This window comes from Akebia trifoliata, chromosome 16, assembly GCF_017979445.1.
Source record: "Akebia trifoliata isolate Shusen 1 chromosome 16, ASM1797944v1, whole genome shotgun sequence".
In the NCBI taxonomy this organism is placed as follows: Eukaryota; Viridiplantae; Streptophyta; class Magnoliopsida; order Ranunculales; family Lardizabalaceae; genus Akebia; species Akebia trifoliata.
The window spans coordinates 24,517,075-24,541,918 of NC_141390.1; the positions used below are offsets into that span (position 1 = coordinate 24,517,075).

Consider the following 24,844-nt stretch of genomic DNA (forward strand, 5'->3'; position numbering starts at 1 on the left):
GCCATCACGACCAATCATGAAAAATTACAACCACGATCACTACCCCTACCACGACCAATGACCACCACCACAATGGTACATATATATATATATATTTATATTAAATATTAGTTAAATATATATTAATATTGGTATTAATATTATTCGATATATTCTTGTAGTTCATTAAAACAATTGAAAATTTTAGATGGCATAAAAAAGAGCATAATGACTTGAAAAAATATAATAATAAGAATTGAAACATTTATTTAGAATCCAAATTTATTATTATATATACTAATTCTATTGTTATATATGATTAATGTATGTATTGCCCTAAATAAATGGACAATCACTATGCGAAAAAAGCTCATATTTGACGGTTTTAGTCCGTCAAATTTTGAAAATTTTGACGGACCCTCCTATCATATATGCCCGTCAAATATTCTCTTGTAGAATTTGTTTTTTGACGGCCCTAGACTATCAAATTATTGGAGAATGGGCTTAAAAAAAAAAACAAAAAAAATTTCATAGAGCATGACCGTAGAATTTGGAGGTTTAACAAACAATAGCACGGTCCTCTAATTTACCAATCACAATGAACGAAATAATAAAAAAAAAATCAAAAAAATAAAAAACAAAAGAAAAATCATAAAACAAGAATATGATAGGCATCCATATTAACTGAAGAACAAAGAAGAGAAAACTGAATCAATATTCATGTATTAATATTTTGAAATTGAAATAGACCCAGCTTCACATTAAATCGAAGAAAAAATAAGAGAAAACTGAAGAACAAAATCTGAAAAATCTAAGTAAGAGAAGAAAATAAATTCGGTGGCCCAATTGATTTCCTTCACTGACATGCACTTGTTGATTGTTTCTTTGCAGTTGTGACCTTCTTCGCAGTTTCTTTTAGATCATCCATTGCCACATCGGCAGCTTCATCCCAGCCTTTGAGCTCGGTCGTCTCACGATAATTACCTTCCACCTTTGCAATTCAGTTTATAGTTGCATGGAAGATATGGCCTACAAGCAATGTGATAACAAAGACCCCAACTGATACCATTATTGCTGTCCAAGGTGGGGCAGGTTTCTGCTTAAATATGCAATGAAAAGAAAACAACTCAATTCATCAAGAGTTTGTGGTGCCAAAACTTTAGTACTAATTCGTTCTCATTATTAGGCACAATTGCTAACCTGCAATGCATCTCATGCCTCCGAAATGGATCTCCAAAATCAAGTTTGCTAATGTATTATGGTCACAAGCATCATGGAATAGTACGAAAGCAGTTGAAAGTCACAAGTTAAAACATTTTGGGTTAAACTGGATCTATTGGGTCAAAGAAGGTCAACCTATAAGGGTTACTTCCTGTTTTGGTCAATCACTAGCACACAGGGGGCAGGACAAAGAAAACAATTGTCTCAGTTCGGCAGAAACAACAGGCACCCTTTCCACCACTTCAAGATGGGACAGTCAGAGGTTCTTGGTGGTATTCCGAAAGGGCCGATAAACAGGAGTAGAAGAAATGAATGGGGCGAAAACTTACAAAATTGGGGCATGCATTGTGGTGCCGTGCCTTCTAAATTTATATTTCCATCATCTCTCCCTTGAGCTTTTTTCTCTGGAATCAAGATACTCCTTTAGTATTAGTGTAAAAAACTTTAGATGCCTACGATATCGAAAACAATTACGCATATTCAGAGCAACAAAACCAAAAATGAAGACAGAAAGCTGTTCTTAAAGTGAACACCGGGGCGGTAGGTTGACTCTAATTCACCCATAATGTTGGTCTAGATCTATTGAGACAAGACAAGAAGCAGAACCTCAATACACATGGTGCACATGCAACGGTCAATAATGTGGGGAAAACAGTTGGGAATAAAACCAATATTTGTGTGCCATGTGTCTGGTGTAAGTATTCATGCTAGCAAATATGTATCACGTGTATCACCAGAAGTATTTTGAGTTGTCCTATAAATAGGTAACGAGTTGGAGCATGGGAGAACTATTAATAATTATAAATTGTAGGTTATGGGCTCACCTGGAGTAACTCCCAGCCAGCACCAGCACCGAGATCCATGTGGTGAGTTCACCACTTTTTAACTCGACCATGTATCAGAATGACATGGTCATTGTCTGTAAACGCTTACTATGCATCATGCATGTCTAAACAGGTTAACCATCATACAACAATGTAAATCTATCAACATATCAGGTTGCATATTTGAGTAAGTTAACCATACCACATTAAAGTGATGCTAACACAATTCACTAGCAAATACGTTTGGGACAAATCGATCCTTGCATGGGCGGAGCTATTAAGGAGTTTGGGGCGGCAATTGCCACCACTGAACTTTGAGTCAACCTGTATTTTCAACCAACTATTGAGAGAAGCTTGCACAACTTGTGGAGATAAAGCTTTCCATACTGATTCACCCCCACCTAATTGACCAAACTCAGGTCTACCAAAACACAAAAACAAAACTCAATGATTTAAGATCAACAACAATGAACAATGTTGGAGCATGTAAAACTAAGAATATCTGATGGCACCAGTAAAAACCATAGTTATAGAACTGGAAAACTAAACTCAAATGTCCATTGATTTTTGAGACTAAGTCACCTCAAAATCAAATTGAGTCCAGTAAACTCGGATAAGGTTCAAGTCGAGTCGACGAGTTTTAAAACTATAGTTGGGACTTGGGACAATGAATTGTTTCTGATGATGAGATGGTACTTACTCTTGAGTAGTAATGATAGAAACCCACTCCATTCCATCTACTCCTGCAACTGCTGAGACAACAAAAAATATAGGAACAACAAACAACTGACAGCAATTATCCTCTCATCAAAGATGTGTTGCCCATTGATGCCCACCACTTGAACATGTCCACTCCTTCTCACAATATAAATCATCTGCAACGCCAAATCGGAAGAGTACTTTGGAGAGAAGATAGCATTCCCATGAAGCTCCACAAGTGCAACACTAAACCCAATTTGTCCAAGCAAAGGCACCATGCCTATGATGCCTAGGTGTCATATGTGCATTGAATCCATCAATATAAATGGCAATCTCAAATGACAAACAATTAGAGGAATCCTAGATACTAAGGTCTAACCAATACTTGTGCAATATGTGTGCTAAACAGATTGCCTAAACAAAAAAACATAATTGGCCACACTCGAGAATCAAGACTGCTTAATAGGGATTATAGAGATCAGGCCATGCTAGATCAAATCACACCATATTGTTTTGCACATGCCGGCATGAAAGAAGATGATATGTGATTGTTGATGCACCAGCATTGTATCTCATTCTCAACCCTATCAAAACATATTTACACGGAAAAACCATGGGAGTACATATTCTAAACAGTGGCTTGATTCGATGACAAAGGAGTTGATTCTGGATTTTAGATCCCGGTTCTAAATTCTAATTTGGAATTTAAGAATCAATTTATAGAAGCTTATTTCAGAATTCAGAATATCACTTGTCCATACTACTTTTATAAATTGTTTCAGAATGACAAAGTAGCCAAGTTAAGAGTCCCCAAGTTCAAATTTTATATTGGGGTGCATAATACTAATAAAACAGATTTGTGTTTGGTTGAGTAAGCCAAATTGAAAGACTAGAACATTCATAGAAAAGGCTTGTTGTGTGATCTAATCCAACTATCTGAATAATACAGTATATATAAAGAAAAGAGGGATTAAAGAGAGTACTTAGCCTGAAGTCGCAATGATAGAGAAAAAAGATAGGATAACAAACAATACCAGCAGACAAATGCTTCATACCAGACATGAAAAACAGGACAGAAACTTCGAAAATCTGTCATAGAAGGCGAAGCATAGAAAAAGACAAAGACAAGTATTCTCTGCCAATGCTGTACATATGGCATTTCAACCCACTACCTAGTATCACCTAATAAGCCAAAAAAGCAACCTGATCGGCTGGTCATCACCATCTAATCTATCACATTGTATTGGACATTCAGAAAAACATATCCAACAATCTAAGAATTAGTCACCTCAGCCTGGCCTTTATAAACCTAAAATATTAAGAAAATGGAATAACAAGAACACGAGATGGACAATTGAATTTTTATATAGCATAATGAGAAGCCTTGCATAACACCTTACCATGTCTTTAAGCAAAGATATAGTTTGCAGGTCCTCATCCTCAAGTGGGTGAGAAATCCATACTAATGCAGCATATTGCTCCTGCATGAAATACAACGGGAATATAAGACTAAGCCCATCCAAGGCCTAATTTTCTAGAACAAAGCTAAAAAGATAATATGGTAAATAGTAACATAATGATGGCATATTGACCATTAAGAAAAAAAAGATAACCTGTTTCTCTGCCTCTCCTTCATGCATCAGGGTCCACCCTTGACTACCCACCTCCTTCAGGTTTCTTACCCTAACCTGATTGTATAACTTTTTGTATAAGAAATTCCTCTCTCCAATTCAGATGGAAAATTCAACATAACCTTCAGTAAAAGTACATGAATGGGTGGTTTTTTACATAACAAGCCACTTAACTTACTAATTTGACTTTTGAGTTGTTTATCTACCCTTCCATTTCTTTGATAAACTCCTTACACAGAACATGGCGTGCATTTTGTACTTCAACCAGGAAAGGTCAACTTGAACCCAGCATTCACACCTAAACAAACAAGTTGTTCTTGATAAAAAGAGTATTCATCAAATCCATGCACACAGTAAAGAAAAACAGGTCTTGTAGTACATCAATATGTTCTCTACCGACAGCATGAAACTAGTAATTGTCGCCTCGACATATAGGAAGAATGCTGCTTCCTATTATTTACTACAGAATAAGTACCATGAGGTTGTTAGCTCATCACTTGCAATTCTGTATGCACAAGCTTGTTTGGGATTACAGGAAATACAGAACAAAATAAACAACATGAATTTGACATAAAAGCTAGTAAATATTTTGCATAGCTATGGGATCGCTAAAGAAAATGTTGACTGATTAGGCAATAGAGAGTTATGGAGTGAGATGTGAATATATCTCGTATGCAAAGCAAGCACAAGTGCACCCAAATTCATAACCACAACAGAATTTAGAGAATAAAAAGTGAACCTCTGCTTCACTAATAGAAACATAAACAAAGCAGTAAAAGCAAGTTGGGTTAAGAAAAGAAGAGTTGCAGGAGTTGCACAGCTAATACAAGAAACAGTAATTTAATACAAAAATCCTTAATAAATAGCAAGAAGTTCAGATCTTATAATGTCTCAAACAGTTTTTGAAACGGAAAAGAGAATCCTTAATGGTAAAAGGGATACGAAATATGCTCTTTTTGTTTTTTTTTAGCCCTAGTTCTAAGCCAATCAACACTCATCCACATGGACAAGCCTATTCATTAATCTCAAACGCTTAAGAAACTAAAAGATGATGGCATCTTTGGCAAATGCAATTGATACATACAATTTGGACTAAATGAACCCAATACCAACATCCACTACTGAAAAGAACTCCAGAAAACCCCCCACAGACCTTCAAAATCTAAACAACATTTGAGAACTAACATAAAGAATTAATAGCATGACAATCTATGACAGCCAAATAAATTTAATTCAAAATTGTTATATGAGGATTTGGGTGTCTCAAATTTTATGCCTAATATAATAGAGGTAATTTCTTAATTGTCAAAATTCTCAATTTCCATTTTCTTCACAATAAATTTTCCCTTGTTAATTTGAAATTAGAGTTTGTATCCAGCCCGAATGAGGATTGTATATAAGAAAAAATGTCCAGATGACTACAGACAACTTGATTGAGATTCTAAGCTAAAACTACTTTCTTTCAAACATGAATTTAAAACATCAAAGTGGAATCTACAGACAACTTGCCAACATAGAAACTGAGATAAGTACTCTCTTTAATCCCTCTTTTCTTTATATATATTGTATTATTTAGATAGTTGGATTAGATCACACAACAAGCATTTTCTATGAATGTTCTAGTCTTTCAATTTGGCTTACTTGATAAGGTCCCAATAATATCATTTTGGGACCGTAATTTCACCGAGATTACCATCATATAAATACTAGTTCCCTTAAAATAATAATAAATTTTATTAAATCCCAAATTAATGTGACTAACAATAGTTTGTTACTAATTTCAGGTGAAAAGGGCACATTCGGAAACCAACAAAAGAAATAACAATTATGGTTACAATACGCGGGCCGAAAGGAAGTTTCTAGAAAAATATCGATCGATTTGGGCGCCACGTCACCGCGCCGCGGCTAGCCATGACCGCGCCGCGGTCATTTTGAGGAATTTATCCTCGAGATTTTTACAGAAGCTTCGGTGGTTGTAACTGATTGGGTCATTTGAATCGAATTATCCGCTAAATCACCCCGATTACCCGAATAAGAACATTATAAATTTGAGGGTTGATTTCAAAGAAGGGGTCCCCTCTTGGGTCCCTCTTAGGCTCTTTTCTTCTATAATTTTCTTTAGTTTCTTCTTTTAATTCTCTGTAATTTTTCCTTTTGGTGAGCTTTTGAGAGGAGTGAGAACATCAAGAGTAATCCATTAGCTTAATTGTAACTCTTTTGAGAGATCCATTCAAGAAGGAATCAAGTTGCATCTTCATCTTCTTCTCCCATCCACTCTTTGCTTTTTAGTATGGTTGCAATATGATCCTTGCGATGATCGGCTAGATCCTCTTTAGAGAGATCAATGATGCCGAAGCAAGTTTATCCCTCTAATGTAGTTTTAATTCCTTATTTTGCTTACATGTTTACTATTCTAGAAATTCTACTTTGATTAGATGATCTACTTATATTTTTGATTCAAACTTTGATAGCCATTACTTAGATAAGCTCAAGAACGGCTATGCTTTGTGAAGAATCTGAATATAAGCTAGGCAATCTCAATTAAATCTGAATTTTCATGAATGTCTCTTGGTTACCTTTAATAATTAAACCGCTCCACCTTCCGATCCATGAGCAATGACTTGCTACATGGATTGAGTTATTCTTGGAATTGATCTACATTATTGATAGTTTGCAAAAGCTGATTTGATTTCTCTAAACCTCCTTTCTTATATCTTCAATCTCTACTTTCAGTTTTTATTTCAAATTGCAAGTTAATTTCCATTTCATTTATGCAATAAATCTGTTTTGTTTTTAAGAAAAATCTGTTTTCCAATTCTGTTTTGGACTTCTAACCGAATGAATCTTTGAATCTTCATTGTCCCTGTGGAACGAATTCGACTTGCCCAAAGTCTTAATTCACATCTTAATCTCTGCATCTCTATTGCAAGCTTTACAACCGATCAAAATGGCGCCGCTGCCGGGGACAGCGAGTTGATTCATTTTTCAATTCGGAAAGTATCCGAAACAGTTTCCGAAACAGAACCGAATGTGTTTTGCTTGAAACAGAAGCCAAACGAACAGAAAAAAAAATTGAAAAAAATTTCATTACAATCCTCAGGATATCAGAAACCATTTCCAATTTGAAAAATCGATTTTCATCAAAATTTTACCGCGCTGCGGTTGTCTCTTGGTGCGCCGCGGTGACGTGGCAACATTTTCTGCTGATTTTTGTTGGACAAGTTTCTGACATCATGGACATTGTAATGGTCATATTGGTTTTTTTTTTTCTTAGTATTCTGATTTGAATAATTTTGTTCTGTTCAGGTGAAGGACTCGACGGAAGGCGACACGTGGAATTTTTATCCACTGAATTGATTTCATCACCAAGAAGATCAGCAACCTTAAATTTCTCTGCATTTTATTTTTTTTTTAGAAACCAACTTGTATTAGGAATTTGAACTTGTATTAATTTTTAATTTCATCCGAGAGGGCTCGGATTGTAATAGAATTAGGGACGGACGATAGTGGGACGAAACTATCTCAGCCCCTCGGGTTCGTACACCAAGTTTGGTGTTGGTGGCCCGAGTAGACTCAACTCGATCATCCCCCGTCTAGAACGGGAGGTAAATTTCGAAACACTCACGCATCACTCGCTAGTGAGTTTCTGTATTGCTTTTGAGTGACTAATCTGTACACATTGGATTGCACATAGTAATAAGGGCACCCTTACGAGGATGGCACCATAAGATAAGAATCAGATTTCATCACCGATATCTTGCCCGTTTAGGAAAATTGAATTCACAGCCATTTAATTAATTAAAATTTGGTTAGACTGGACTCTAGGTTCCATCGAGCTCATTAAGCAAAGCTAATCAAAAGTTGCACCAATTGCACTTCTTGATCGTGAACAGTGCCTAGCGCAATCTTGCCCTGTAGTTCTACGTGAATTCAGGGGATAGACTACGTCTATTCAAGACGAGAGGTGATCTAAGAGTGCCCTTGCTCAGCATTGTGCGCCACCTCTCCTCTGGAGATTAAACTGGCTGTTCCGATTTCAGAGATTTGGGTTGGAGGCTTTGATTAATCCTTTGAACCAGTTAGGAGCTGTCTAGTCATAGGCACCCAGTTATCACGTGTGAATTCCTCCCTCTCTTGTGTGCAAGTCCAAAGTGTATGTTACAGTAGATACAGAACCTCGAGCAGATTTATATCGTCATGGAGTTTAGGAGAGAATCATTGATCTCGTGCGGCTTATGTGATAATTATGGTCATTCTCCCGAGCATTGTCCGAGTCAGCCCATGCTTCATGCTACACAGGCCAATATGCATCATTCTCAAAACTCGTATTGGATGCCAACACCCAGTTCGTTCGACCAACCATACCACGTAGATAATTTGTTTCCACAAAATTCCATACCGTGTCAGAACGAGTTCACTCAGGGTAGTCATTTTGGTAACCATGAGGATTTTTATTTGCATAACACCTCGATGATGAATCCAACCATAATTTCTCAACAATCATATGATTCTCGACATTTCTCCGATTACAGAGCTACAGAGCCTGAGCCAACATCCACTTACTCATGTTTGTCTTCTCCTCAATCGTCGTCATTAGAGTCTATGATGTCTGCCTTCTTAATTCAACAACAACAATTAATCCAACAACAACAGCTCCATCAACAAATGTTGGTAAATCATCAACAACAGTTGTTAAATCATCAACAACAATGGGATATGGGTCAAGCCTTAGTCAACATAGGAACTCAACTGAGTCACCTAGCGTTGTCCTTAGAAGAAGGAAAATTTGATAAATTCGAAAATGAGGATATCTCAATCTCAGAAAATCCACCATTCTTTCAAAATAGCCTTAGTGACCAGTTCTACTCTTTTGAAGATGTCGATGATTATCCATCAACAATTGATAACCCTGCCTCAATTGAAGTTCAAATTCAAACCAATGAGGTTACAGTTCCAACCGAAGCAACGATGGAAGTCCAACTAGGTCAGCTTATTGTACCCTCAGAAGGAAGAGAGAATGGACAATTTTCAAATGAGATAACCCATGGGAGCCAACCAATGTTTCAAAGTCCTAATAAGCAAGGTGATTGTACAAATTTGGCTAAGCAAATTGATCCGCCATTAGAGGATACTGTTGTCCAGGAGGAATCAACGACCAATTCTACTTTGTTAGTCACACCAATTTTGATCATTATTGATTCAATTTCGTACCCCATCCAACCCATCATTTCACAAAAGTGTAAAGACCCTTCATGTCTTACAACCTCCATTCTCTTTGGGAATATGATGATTGAAACTTGTTTTGAAAAGGTGATGACACTAAGAACTGAGGACAAACGAGAGTTGTTGATCATTTTTAAAAATAATTTCCAAGTCCTAACGATGGTAAAAATTTGTCTACCTATCAATTGGGGTGGGAAGTCGATCGTTGTGTCCGTCAAGATGAATGTTAGGAAAATTCCTATATATCAGACCTTTTGATAGGTCCGGCTGAAGACGTTAAACTTAGCGCTGCTTGGGAGGCAACCCATGTGCTTTTATTTTAATAAGTAGTGTAGTTAGGACATAAAATTTTTCTTAAAAAAAAAAAAAAAAAAAAAAACCTCTAGCCTTAATCCCTTTCTTATTCTCTTCATCTTCAAGTCCACTATCAAACCAAATCAATGAGTGTCACTAGGACTGCAGCCTGGTTACTAATTGTTGATTGAGTAGCAGAGATAGATGTTAACTTATATTGAGGAGAAAAAAAAGCACAGACTACTGAATGTTCGGATTAAGATAGGTTTAAATTTTAGATTAGGATGTTCTTAATTTCTTAATTAGGTTGTTTTTTTTTTCTATTTTAGAAAGGATTTCTTTTATGCAAAAAAAAAAAAAAAAAAAACTACTTCGGAAATTATCCTTGTTATAACTTTCATTCTTTTCAGATTAGTTGTAACAAGACTTTGCACATTAATGCCCAATCCGTTCAGGTGTGATCTAACCTTTTTATTTTTCCTTACTGCTTGCATATTGAGGACAATATGTCATTTAGGTATGGGGGTATTAGGTTAGTTCACAATTGCATTGCATTAGTAGTTTAGTTTCAGGTTTATTTTATTGCTAGTTTAATTTCATGTTTAAAAAAAAAAAAATTCAAAAATATTCAACACTTTCGAAATATTTTCTTCAAAATCTTTGTATATACTTTTTACATAAGAATTTCAAATCTCAGGCTCATATCCTAATTTTTGATCAAAAGTGTTTTTTGGTTATTCCTCATTAAGAAAATTATGAAAGAATTACTTTAAAATTTTACTTCTGATTAAGTATTTGGAAAGATAAGATTTTATGGAACAAAAGTTGACCCTCTTCTCTGTTTAGAGTGTTAGGGAAAACCTAGTCTAGTGAACTATGACTTCTTTGTCCCTTGGTTGGCTTGTTAGAAGAAAAACAGAACTGAAGTTAGTATTACTTGAACAGCAACCATAGGATTAGACTGGGTACCTTGAAAAGGGCTACCTGCTTTTTGTAAAAAGAATACCAGAAAATGGTGAAGTGTGATAAAATCTGAAAAAAGAAGCAGAAAATACGAGAAAAATGTCAAAGATGGCTAGAACTGCAAAAAATGAAAAAAAGAGTCCAATGAGACCAAATAGTGCAGTAGGGTGAAAGCCGTCAATGGTAAAAACGTGAGTAAACTGGAATGTCACAGATAAAGCCCCTTAGAGGTATTAAAGTGAATATCCACACCTCTCACAATCCCAGACAGGATGCTTAGTTTCGAGTTAGAACTTAGGTAGAACCGACCATTCATAGCAGTTAGGAGGTGAAATCTTGTTCCTAAAAAGATATTGCTTTTAAAAAGAAAAAAAAATCAGAAAATCACACAAGCACTCAAGTTATCTTTCAAATTTTCTGAAAATGAGGAATAAAAACTTAGAACTTTGTTCAAACATAAATGATCTTTGACTGATTTATGAAATGTCGTTATGTTTACTTTACATACTTTGATTTTGATTTTAATATTTTTGTAAAATGTTAGAATTTTGTGGGTATATTCTTTCACTGCAAACCCTCACGAGTCAAACTCGTCCACTAGGGGTAACCTAGGGGTTTAAGGGCTTACTGCATAAGCTAAATGCAGTCGGGAACCTCACGAAAGAGGAGTTGTTTAGATTTAAGTTTTGCTCGGGACTAGCAAAATTGAGGTTTGGGGGTGTGATAAGGTCCCAATAATATCATTTGGGACCGTAATTTCACCGAGATTACCATCATATAAATACTAGTTCCCTTAAAATAATAATAAATTTTATTAAATCCCAAATTAATGTGACTAACAATAGTTTGTTACTAATTTCAGGTGAAAAGGGCACATTCGGAAACCAACAAAAGAAATAACAATTATGGTTACAATACGCGGGCCGAAAGGAAGTTTCTAGAAAAATATCGATCGATTTGGGCGCCACGTCACCGCGCCGCGGCTAGCCATGACCGCGCCGCGGTCATTTTGAGGAATTTATCCTCGAGATTTTTACAGAAGCTTCGGTGGTTGTAACTGATTGGGTCATTTGAATCGAATTATCCGCTAAATCACCCCGATTACCCGAATAAGAACATTATAAATTTGAGGGTTGATTTCAAAGAAGGGGTCCCCTCTTGGGTCCCTCTTAGGCTCTTTTCTTCTATAATTTTCTTTAGTTTCTTCTTTTAATTCTCTGTAATTTTTCCTTTTGGTGAGCTTTTGAGAGGAGTGAGAACATCAAGAGTAATCCATTAGCTTAATTGTAACTCTTTTGAGAGATCCATTCAAGAAGGAATCAAGTTGCATCTTCATCTTCTTCTCCCATCCACTCTTTGCTTTTTAGTATGGTTGCAATATGATCCTTGCGATGATCGGCTAGATCCTCTTTAGAGAGATCAATGATGCCGAAGCAAGTTTATCCCTCTAATGTAGTTTTAATTCCTTATTTTGCTTACATGTTTACTATTCTAGAAATTCTACTTTGATTAGATGATCTACTTATATTTTTGATTCAAACTTTGATAGCCATTACTTAGATAAGCTCAAGAACGGCTATGCTTTGTGAAGAATCTGAATATAAGCTAGGCAATCTCAATTAAATCTGAATTTTCATGAATGTCTCTTGGTTACCTTTAATAATTAAACCGCTCCACCTTCCGATCCATGAGCAATGACTTGCTACATGGATTGAGTTATTCTTGGAATTGATCTACATTATTGATAGTTTGCAAAAGCTGATTTGATTTCTCTAAACCTCCTTTCTTATATCTTCAATCTCTACTTTCAGTTTTTATTTCAAATTGCAAGTTAATTTCCATTTCATTTATGCAATAAATCTGTTTTGTTTTTAAGAAAAATCTGTTTTCCAATTCTGTTTTGGACTTCTAACCGAATGAATCTTTGAATCTTCATTGTCCCTGTGGAACGAATTCGACTTGCCCAAAGTCTTAATTCACATCTTAATCTCTGCATCTCTATTGCAAGCTTTACAACCGATCAAAATGGCGCCGCTGCCGGGGACAGCGAGTTGATTCATTTTTCAATTCGGAAAGTATCCGAAACAGTTTCCGAAACAGAACCGAATGTGTTTTGCTTGAAACAGAAGCCAAACGAACAGAAAAAAAAATTGAAAAAAATTTCATTACAATCCTCAGGATATCAGAAACCATTTCCAATTTGAAAAATCGATTTTCATCAAAATTTTACCGCGCTGCGGTTGTCTCTTGGTGCGCCGCGGTGACGTGGCAACATTTTCTGCTGATTTTTGTTGGACAAGTTTCTGACATCATGGACATTGTAATGGTCATATTGGTTTTTTTTTTTTCTTAGTATTCTGATTTGAATAATTTTGTTCTGTTCAGGTGAAGGACTCGACGGAAGGCGACACGTGGAATTTTTATCCACTGAATTGATTTCATCACCAAGAAGATCAGCAACCTTAAATTTCTCTGCATTTTATTTTTTTTTTAGAAACCAACTTGTATTAGGAATTTGAACTTGTATTAATTTTTAATTTCATCCGAGAGGGCTCGGATTGTAATAGAATTAGGGACGGACGATAGTGGGACGAAACTATCTCAGCCCCTCGGGTTCGTACACCAAGTTTGGTGTTGGTGGCCCGAGTCGACTCAACTCGATCATCCCCCGTCTAGAACGGGAGGTAAATTTCGAAACACTCACGCATCACTCGCTAGTGAGTTTCTGTATTGCTTTTGAGTGACTAATCTGTACACATTGGATTGCACATAGTAATAAGGGCACCCTTACGAGGATGGCACCATAAGATAAGAATCAGATTTCATCACCGATATCTTGCCCGTTTAGGAAAATTGAATTCACAGCCATTTAATTAATTAAAATTTGGTTAGACTGGACTCTAGGTTCCATCGAGCTCATTAAGCAAAGCTAATCAAAAGTTGCACCAATTGCACTTCTTGATCGTGAACAGTGCCTAGCGCAATCTTGCCCTGTAGTTCTACGTGAATTCAGGGGATAGACTACGTCTATTCAAGACGAGAGGTGATCTAAGAGTGCCCTTGCTCAGCATTGTGCGCCACCTCTCCTCTGGAGATTAAACTGGCTGTTCCGATTTCAGAGATTTGGGTTGGAGGCTTTGATTAATCCTTTGAACCAGTTAGGAGCTGTCTAGTCATAGGCACCCAGTTATCACGTGTGAATTCCTCCCTCTCTTGTGTGCAAGTCCAAAGTGTATGTTACAGTAGATACAGAACCTCGAGCAGATTTATATCGTCATGGAGTTTAGGAGAGAATCATTGATCTCGTGCGGCTTATGTGATAATTATGGTCATTCTCCCGAGCATTGTCCGAGTCAGCCCATGCTTCATGCTACACAGGCCAATATGCATCATTCTCAAAACTCGTATTGGATGCCAACACCCAGTTCGTTCGACCAACCATACCACGTAGATAATTTGTTTCCACAAAATTCCATACCGTGTCAGAACGAGTTCACTCAGGGTAGTCATTTTGGTAACCATGAGGATTTTTATTTGCATAACACCTCGATGATGAATCCAACCATAATTTCTCAACAATCATATGATTCTCGACATTTCTCCGATTACAGAGCTACAGAGCCTGAGCCAACATCCACTTACTCATGTTTGTCTTCTCCTCAATCGTCGTCATTAGAGTCTATGATGTCTGCCTTCTTAATTCAACAACAACAATTAATCCAACAACAACAGCTCCATCAACAAATGTTGGTAAATCATCAACAACAGTTGTTAAATCATCAACAACAATGGGATATGGGTCAAGCCTTAGTCAACATAGGAACTCAACTGAGTCACCTAGCGTTGTCCTTAGAAGAAGGAAAATTTGATAAATTCGAAAATGAGGATATCTCAATCTCAGAAAATCCACCATTCTTTCAAAATAGCCTTAGTGACCAGTTCTACTCTTTTGAAGATGTCGATGATTATCCATCAACAATTGATAACCCTGCCTCAATTGAAGTTCAAATTCAAACCAATGAGGTTACAGTTCCAACCGAAGCAACGATGGAAGTCCAACTAGGTCAGCTTATTGTACCCTCAGAAGGAAGAGAGAATGGACAATTTTCAAATGAGATAACCCATGGAGCCAACCAATGTTTCAAAGTCCTAATAAGCAAGGTGATTGTACAAATTTGGCTAAGCAAATTGATCCGCCATTAGAGGATACTGTTGTCCAGGAGGAATCAACGACCAATTCTACTTTGTTAGTCACACCAATTTTGATCATTATTGATTCAATTTCGTACCCCATCCAACCCATCATTTCACAAAAGTGTAAAGACCCTTCATGTCTTACAACCTCCATTCTCTTTGGGAATATGATGATTGAAACTTGTTTTGAAAAGGTGATGACACTAAGAACTGAGGACAAACGAGAGTTGTTGATCATTTTTAAAAATAATTTCCAAGTCCTAACGATGGTAAAAATTTGTCTACCTATCAATTGGGGTGGGAAGTCGATCGTTGTGTCCGTCAAGATGAATGTTAGGAAAATTCCTATATATCAGACCTTTTGATAGGTCCGGCTGAAGACGTTAAACTTAGCGCTGCTTGGGAGGCAACCCATGTGCTTTTATTTTAATAAGTAGTGTAGTTAGGACATAAAATTTTTCTTAAAAAAAAAAAAAAAAAAAAAACCTCTAGCCTTAATCCCTTTCTTATTCTCTTCATCTTCAAGTCCACTATCAAACCAAATCAATGAGTGTCACTAGGACTGCAGCCTGGTTACTAATTGTTGATTGAGTAGCAGAGATAGATGTTAACTTATATTGAGGAGAAAAAAAAGCACAGACTACTGAATGTTCGGATTAAGATAGGTTTAAATTTTAGATTAGGATGTTCTTAATTTCTTAATTAGGTTGTTTTTTTTTCTATTTTAGAAAGGATTTCTTTTATGCAAAAAAAAAAAAAAAAAAAAAAACTTCGGAAATTATCCTTGTTATAACTTTCATTCTTTTCAGATTAGTTGTAACAAGACTTTGCACATTAATGCCCAATCCGTTCAGGTGTGATCTAACCTTTTTATTTTTCCTTACTGCTTGCATATTGAGGACAATATGTCATTTAGGTATGGGGGTATTAGGTTAGTTCACAATTGCATTGCATTAGTAGTTTAGTTTCAGGTTTATTTTATTGCTAGTTTAATTTCATGTTTAAAAAAAAAAAAAATTCAAAAATATTCAACACTTTCGAAATATTTTCTTCAAAATCTTTGTATATACTTTTTACATAAGAATTTCAAATCTCAGGCTCATATCCTAATTTTTGATCAAAAGTGTTTTTTGGTTATTCCTCATTAAGAAAATTATGAAAGAATTACTTTAAAATTTTACTTCTGATTAAGTATTTGGAAAGATAAGATTTTATGGAACAAAAGTTGACCCTCTTCTCTGTTTAGAGTGTTAGGGAAAACCTAGTCTAGTGAACTATGACTTCTTTGTCCCTTGGTTGGCTTGTTAGAAGAAAAACAGAACTGAAGTTAGTATTACTTGAACAGCAACCATAGGATTAGACTGGGTACCTTGAAAAGGGCTACCTGCTTTTTGTAAAAAGAATACCAGAAAATGGTGAAGTGTGATAAAATCTGAAAAAAGAAGCAGAAAATACGAGAAAAATGTCAAAGATGGCTAGAACTGCAAAAAATGAAAAAAAGAGTCCAATGAGACCAAATAGTGCAGTAGGGTGAAAGCCGTCAATGGTAAAAACGTGAGTAAACTGGAATGTCACAGATAAAGCCCCTTAGAGGTATTAAAGTGAATATCCACACCTCTCACAATCCCAGACAGGATGCTTAGTTTCGAGTTAGAACTTAGGTAGAACCGACCATTCATAGCAGTTAGGAGGTGAAATCTTGTTCCTAAAAAGATATTGCTTTTAAAAAGAAAAAAAAATCAGAAAATCACACAAGCACTCAAGTTATCTTTCAAATTTTCTGAAAATGAGGAATAAAAACTTAGAACTTTGTTCAAACATAAATGATCTTTGACTGATTTATGAAATGTCGTTATGTTTACTTTACATACTTTGATTTTGATTTTAATATTTTTGTAAAATGTTAGAATTTTGTGGGTATATTCTTTCACTGCAAACCCTCACGAGTCAAACTCGTCCACTAGGGGTAACCTAGGGGTTTAAGGGCTTACTGCATAAGCTAAATGCAGTCGGGAACCTCACGAAAGAGGAGTTGTTTAGATTTAAGTTTTGCTCGGGACTAGCAAAATTGAGGTTTGGGGGTGTGATAAGGTCCCAATAATATCATTTTGGGACCGTAATTTCACCGAGATTACCATCATATAAATACTAGTTCCCTTAAAATAATAATAAATTTTATTAAATCCCAAATTAATGTGACTAACAATAGTTTGTTACTAATTTCAGGTGAAAAGGGCACATTCGGAAACCAACAAAAGAAATAACAATTATGGTTACAATACGCGGGCCGAAAGGAAGTTTCTAGAAAAATATCGATCGATTTGGGCGCCACGTCACCGCGCCGCGGCTAGCCATGACCGCGCCGCGGTCATTTTGAGGAATTTATCCTCGAGATTTTTACAGAAGCTTCGGTGGTTGTAACTGATTGGGTCATTTGAATCGAATTATCCGCTAAATCACCCCGATTACCCGAATAAGAACATTATAAATTTGAGGGTTGATTTCAAAGAAGGGGTCCCCTCTTGGGTCCCTCTTAGGCTCTTTTCTTCTATAATTTTCTTTAGTTTCTTCTTTTAATTCTCTGTAATTTTTCCTTTTGGTGAGCTTTTGAGAGGAGTGAGAACATCAAGAGTAATCCATTAGCTTAATTGTAACTCTTTTGAGAGATCCATTCAAGAAGGAATCAAGTTGCATCTTCATCTTCTTCTCCCATCCACTCTTTGCTTTTTAGTATGGTTGCAATATGATCCTTGCGATGATCGGCTAGATCCTCTTTAGAGAGATCAATGATGCCGAAGCAAGTTTATCCCTCTAATGTAGTTTTAATTCCTTATTTTGCTTACATGTTTACTATTCTAGAAATTCTACTTTGATTAGATGATCTACTTATATTTTTGATTCAAACTTTGATAGCCATTACTTAGATAAGCTCAAGAACGGCTATGCTTTGTGAAGAATCTGAATATAAGCTAGGCAATCTCAATTAAATCTGAATTTTCATGAATGTCTCTTGGTTACCTTTAATAATTAAACCGCTCCACCTTCCGATCCATGAGCAATGACTTGCTACATGGATTGAGTTATTCTTGGAATTGATCTACATTATTGATAGTTTGCAAAAGCTGATTTGATTTCTCTAAACCTCCTTTCTTATATCTTCAATCTCTACTTTCAGTTTTTATTTCAAATTGCAAGTTAATTTCCATTTCATTTATGCAATAAATCTGTTTTGTTTTTAAGAAAAATCTGTTTTCCAATTCTGTTTTGGACTTCTAACCGAATGAATCTTTGAATCTTCATTGTCCCTGTGGAACGAATTCGACTTGCCCAAAGTCTTAATTCACATCTTAATCTCTGCATCTCTATTGCAAGCTTTACAACCGATCAAAATGGCGCCGCTGCCGGGGACAGCGAGTTGATTCATTTTTCAATTCGGAAAGTATCCGAAACAGTTTCCGAAACAGAACCGAATGTGTTTTGCTTGAAACAGAAGCCAAACGAACAGAAAAAAAAATTGAAAAAAATTTCATTACAATCCTCAGGATATCAGAAACCATTTCCAATTTGAAAAATCGATTTTCATCAAAATTTTACCGCGCTGCGGTTGTCTCTTGGTGCGCCGCGGTGACGTGGCAACATTTTCTGCTGATTTTTGTTGGACAAGTTTCTGACATCATGGACATTGTAATGGTCATATTGGTTTTTTTTTTTCTTAGTATTCTGATTTGAATAATTTTGTTCTGTTCAGGTGAAGGACTCGACGGAAGGCGACACGTGGAATTTTTATCCACTGAATTGATTTCATCACCAAGAAGATCAGCAACCTTAAATTTCTCTGCATTTTATTTTTTTTTTAGAAACCAACTTGTATTAGGAATTTGAACTTGTATTAATTTTTAATTTCATCCGAGAGGGCTCGGATTGTAATAGAATTAGGGACGGACGATAGTGGGACGAAACTATCTCAGCCCCTCGGGTTCGTACACCAAGTTTGGTGTTGGTGGCCCGAGTAGACTCAACTCGATCATCCCCCGTCTAGAACGGGAGGTAAATTTCGAAACACTCACGCATCACTCGCTAGTGAGTTTCTGTATTGCTTTTGAGTGACTAATCTGTACACATTGGATTGCACATAGTAATAAGGGCACCCTTACGAGGATGGCACCATAAGATAAGAATCAGATTTCATCACCGATATCTTGCCCGTTTAGGAAAATTGAATTCACAGCCATTTAATTAATTAAAATTTGGTTAGACTGGACTCTAGGTTCCATCGAGCTCATTAAGCAAAGCTAATCAAAAGTTGCACCAATTGCACTTCTTGATCGTGAACAGTGCCTAGCGCAATCTTGCCCTGTAGTTCTACGTGAATTCAGGGGATAGACTACGTCTATTCAAGACGAGAGGTGATCTAAGAGTGCCCTTGCTCAGCATTGTGCGCCACCTCTCCTCTGGAGATTAAACTGGCTGTTCCGATTTCAGAGATTTGGGTTGGAGGCTTTGATTAATCCTTTGAACCAGTTAGGAGCTGTCTAGTCATAGGCACCCAGTTATCACGTGTGAATTCCTCCCTCTCTTGTGTGCAAGTCCAAAGTGTATGTTACAGTAGATACAGAACCTCGAGCAGATTTATATCGTCATGGAGTTTAGGAGAGAATCATTGATCTCGTGCGGCTTATGTGATAATTATGGTCATTCTCCCGAGCATTGTCCGAGTCAGCCCATGCTTCATGCTACACAGGCCAATATGCATCATTCTCAAAACTCGTATTGGATGCCAACACCCAGTTCGTTCGACCAACCATACCACGTAGATAATTTGTTTCCACAAAATTCCATACCGTGTCAGAACGAGTTCACTCAGGGTAGTCATTTTGGTAACCATGAGGATTTTTATTTGCATAACACCTCGATGATGAATCCAACCATAATTTCTCAACAATCATATGATTCTCGACATTTCTCCGATTACAGAGCTACAGAGCCTGAGCCAACATCCACTTACTCATGTTTGTCTTCTCCTCAATCGTCGTCATTAGAGTCTATGATGTCTGCCTTCTTAATTCAACAACAACAATTAATCCAACAACAACAGCTCCATCAACAAATGTTGGTAAATCATCAACAACAGTTGTTAAATCATCAACAACAATGGGATATGGGTCAAGCCTTAGTCAACATAGGAACTCAACTGAGTCACCTAGCGTTGTCCTTAGAAGAAGGAAAATTTGATAAATTCGAAAATGAGGATATCTCAATCTCAGAAAATCCACCATTCTTTCAAAATAGCCTTAGTGACCAGTTCTACTCTTTTGAAGATGTCGATGATTATCCATCAACAATTGATAACCCTGCCTCAATTGAAGTTCAAATTCAAACCAATGAGGTTACAGTTCCAACCGAAGCAACGATGGAAGTCCAACTAGGTCAGCTTATTGTACCCTCAGAAGGAAGAGAGAATGGACAATTTTCAAATGAGATAACCCATGGGAGCCAACCAATGTTTCAAAGTCCTAATAAGCAAGGTGATTGTACAAATTTGGCTAAGCAAATTGATCCGCCATTAGAGGATACTGTTGTCCAGGAGGAATCAACGACCAATTCTACTTTGTTAGTCACACCAATTTTGATCATTATTGATTCAATTTCGTACCCCATCCAACCCATCATTTCACAAAAGTGTAAAGACCCTTCATGTCTTACAACCTCCATTCTCTTTGGGAATATGATGATTGAAACTTGTTTTGAAAAGGTGATGACACTAAGAACTGAGGACAAACGAGAGTTGTTGATCATTTTTAAAAATAATTTCCAAGTCCTAACGATGGTAAAAATTTGTCTACCTATCAATTGGGGTGGGAAGTCGATCGTTGTGTCCGTCAAGATGAATGTTAGGAAAATTCCTATATATCAGACCTTTTGATAGGTCCGGCTGAAGACGTTAAACTTAGCGCTGCTTGGGAGGCAACCCATGTGCTTTTATTTTAATAAGTAGTGTAGTTAGGACATAAAATTTTTCTTAAAAAAAAAAAAAAAAAAAAAAACCTCTAGCCTTAATCCCTTTCTTATTCTCTTCATCTTCAAGTCCACTATCAAACCAAATCAATGAGTGTCACTAGGACTGCAGCCTGGTTACTAATTGTTGATTGAGTAGCAGAGATAGATGTTAACTTATATTGAGGAGAAAAAAAAGCACAGACTACTGAATGTTCGGATTAAGATAGGTTTAAATTTTAGATTAGGATGTTCTTAATTTCTTAATTAGGTTGTTTTTTTTTTCTATTTTAGAAAGGATTTCTTTTATGCAAAAAAAAAAAAAAACTACTTCGGAAATTATCCTTGTTATAACTTTCATTCTTTTCAGATTAGTTGTAACAAGACTTTGCACATTAATGCCCAATCCGTTCAGGTGTGATCTAACCTTTTTATTTTTCCTTACTGCTTGCATATTGAGGACAATATGTCATTTAGGTATGGGGGTATTAGGTTAGTTCACAATTGCATTGCATTAGTAGTTTAGTTTCAGGTTTATTTTATTGCTAGTTTAATTTCATGTTTAAAAAAAAAAAAAATTCAAAAATATTCAACACTTTCGAAATATTTTCTTCAAAATCTTTGTATATACTTTTTACATAAGAATTTCAAATCTCAGGCTCATATCCTAATTTTTGATCAAAAGTGTTTTTTGGTTATTCCTCATTAAGAAAATTATGAAAGAATTACTTTAAAATTTTACTTCTGATTAAGTATTTGGAAAGATAAGATTTTATGGAACAAAAGTTGACCCTCTTCTCTGTTTAGAGTGTTAGGGAAAACCTAGTCTAGTGAACTATGACTTCTTTGTCCCTTGGTTGGCTTGTTAGAAGAAAAACAGAACTGAAGTTAGTATTACTTGAACAGCAACCATAGGATTAGACTGGGTACCTTGAAAAGGGCTACCTGCTTTTTGTAAAAAGAATACCAGAAAATGGTGAAGTGTGATAAAATCTGAAAAAAGAAGCAGAAAATACGAGAAAAATGTCAAAGATGGCTAGAACTGCAAAAAATGAAAAAAAGAGTCCAATGAGACCAAATAGTGCAGTAGGGTGAAAGCCGTCAATGGTAAAAACGTGAGTAAACTGGAATGTCACAGATAAAGCCCCTTAGAGGTATTAAAGTGAATATCCACACCTCTCACAATCCCAGACAGGATGCTTAGTTTCGAGTTAGAACTTAGGTAGAACCGACCATTCATAGCAGTTAGGAGGTGAAATCTTGTTCCTAAAAAGATATTGCTTTTAAAAAGAAAAAAAAATCAGAAAATCACACAAGCACTCAAGTTATCTTTCAAATTTTCTGAAAATGAGGAATAAAAACTTAGAACTTTGTTCAAACATAAATGATCTTTGACTGATTTATGAAATGTCGTTATGTTTACTTTACATACTTTGATTTTGATTTTAATATTTTTGTAAAATGTTAGAATTTTGTGGGTATATTCTTTCACTGCAAACCCTCACGAGTCAAACTCGTCCACTAGGGGTTTAAGGGCTTACTGCATAAGCTAAATGCAGTCGGGAACCTCACGAAAGAGGAGTTGTTTAGATTTAAGTTTTGCTCGGGACTAGCAAAATTGAGGTTTGGGGGTGTGATAAGGTCCCAATAATATCATTCTGGGACCGTAATTTCACCGAGATTACCATCATATAAATACTAGTTCCCTTAAAATAATAATAAATTTTATTAAATCCCAAATTAATGTGACTAACAATAGTTTGTTACTAATTTCAGGTGAAAAGGGCACATTCGGAAACCAACAAAAGAAATAACAATTATGGTTACAATACGCGGGCCGAAAGGAAGTTTCTAGAAAAATATCGATCGATTTGGGTGCCACGTCACCGCGCCGCGGCTAGCCATGACCGCGCCGCGGTCATTTTGAGGAATTTATCCTCGAGATTTTTACAGAAGCTTCGGTGGTTGTAACTGATTGGGTCATTTGAATCGAATTATCCGCTAAATCACCCCGATTACCCGAATAAGAACATTATAAATTTGAGGGTTGATTTCAAAGAAGGGGTCCCCTCTTGGGTCCCTCTTAGGCTCTTTTCTTCTATAATTTTCTTTAGTTTCTTCTTTTAATTCTCTGTAATTTTTCCTTTTGGTGAGCTTTTGAGAGGAGTGAGAACATCAAGAGTAATCCATTAGCTTAATTGTAACTCTTTTGAGAGATCCATTCAAGAAGGAATCAAGTTGCATCTTCATCTTCTTCTCCCATCCACTCTTTGCTTTTTAGTATGGTTGCAATATGATCCTTGCGATGATCGGCTAGATCCTCTTTAGAGAGATCAATGATGCCGAAGCAAGTTTATCCCTCTAATGTAGTTTTAATTCCTTATTTTGCTTACATGTTTACTATTCTAGAAATTCTACTTTGATTAGATGATCTACTTATATTTTTGATTCAAACTTTGATAGCCATTACTTAGATAAGCTCAAGAACGGCTATGCTTTGTGAAGAATCTGAATATAAGCTAGGCAATCTCAATTAAATCTGAATTTTCATGAATGTCTCTTGGTTACCTTTAATAATTAAACCGCTCCACCTTCCGATCCATGAGCAATGACTTGCTACATGGATTGAGTTATTCTTGGAATTGATCTACATTATTGATAGTTTGCAAAAGCTGATTTGATTTCTCTAAACCTCCTTTCTTATATCTTCAATCTCTACTTTCAGTTTTTATTTCAAATTGCAAGTTAATTTCCATTTCATTTATGCAATAAATCTGTTTTGTTTTTAAGAAAAATCTGTTTTCCAATTCTGTTTTGGACTTCTAACCGAATGAATCTTTGAATCTTCATTGTCCCTGTGGAACGAATTCGACTTGCCCAAAGTCTTAATTCACATCTTAATCTCTGCATCTCTATTGCAAGCTTTACAACCGATCATTACTCAACCAAACACAAATCTGTTCTATTAGTATTATGCACCCCAATATAAAATTTGGACTTGAGGACTCTTAACTTAGCTACTTTGTCATTCTAATGGACAATAAGCAACCCAAATAGTTAGCCAATCAAGAATAAATTATTATTCACAAATAATTCCATAAGAAAAAAAATTACGATTTACCATATATGCTAAGATATCCTCAATTTCCGCCACAAAAATCAACCCTAATTTCAGTGCAAATCTATGAGAATGAATACAAGATCAAGATCTCAAAATTCTTTCCAAAATTAGAAAAATTTAAGATAATTCACCTTCAAGTCTATAGAAACTGAAATTGATTTCCGAAATCCAAACTAGAGCAAAAGAATGAAAGAGTAACTAATTAAGGAGAAAACCAGAGAAGAAGAATACCTAAGCCTTTCAACATTTTCGCTTCCTCCACTCTTCTTCGGTCTCTAATGATTTTGTTGAATCTTCGTCCCTAAGAGATCAGCTCGATCTCTTCGAATCAAATCCAGCACTCCAAAAGAGGAGATCGAGAGAATGGAAGATCGAAATCGAGAGAGATGAGGAGATTGAGAGAATAGAAGATCGATATCGAGATAGATAAGATCAAAATTGAGAGAGGTCGATCGATTGATGGACAGGTCAATCGATCGAGAGAATAACTGTGAAAAGAGATGGAGAAGTTGATCGTTCTAGAGAGAGAGGGGTGGATCGAGGATGACTGAGAGAGAAAGAGAGAATTAGAGATCGAGAGAGTAGAGAGACAATTGGAGTGGGAGTGGGAGATAGGAAACGTGGTCCGCAGGCTGCGGAATTTGAGTCTTAAAATTCGTCCGGTCAGGCCCAACAAATTTTTCGATTAAAATTCGAGATTT

General features: G+C 36.1%; 1 long non-coding RNA gene across 2 annotated transcripts; it reads right to left on the minus strand.

Annotated features, from left to right (window-relative positions):
- Nucleotides 1–686: 686 nt before the first annotated feature.
- LOC147383006 (uncharacterized) lies at nucleotides 687–24,844 on the minus strand. Of its 2 annotated transcripts, none has more exons than XR_015173417.1 (6): nucleotides 24,375–24,844; nucleotides 4,533–4,652; nucleotides 4,337–4,411; nucleotides 4,124–4,204; nucleotides 2,025–3,012; nucleotides 687–1,604 (listed from the first exon to the last, which is right to left on the minus strand). It is a non-coding gene; the product is annotated as an uncharacterized LOC147383006 (long non-coding RNA). The 2 variants fall into 2 exon arrangements; XR_015173416.1 differs by having other exon boundaries at nucleotides 687–1,075; nucleotides 1,180–3,012; nucleotides 24,375–24,840.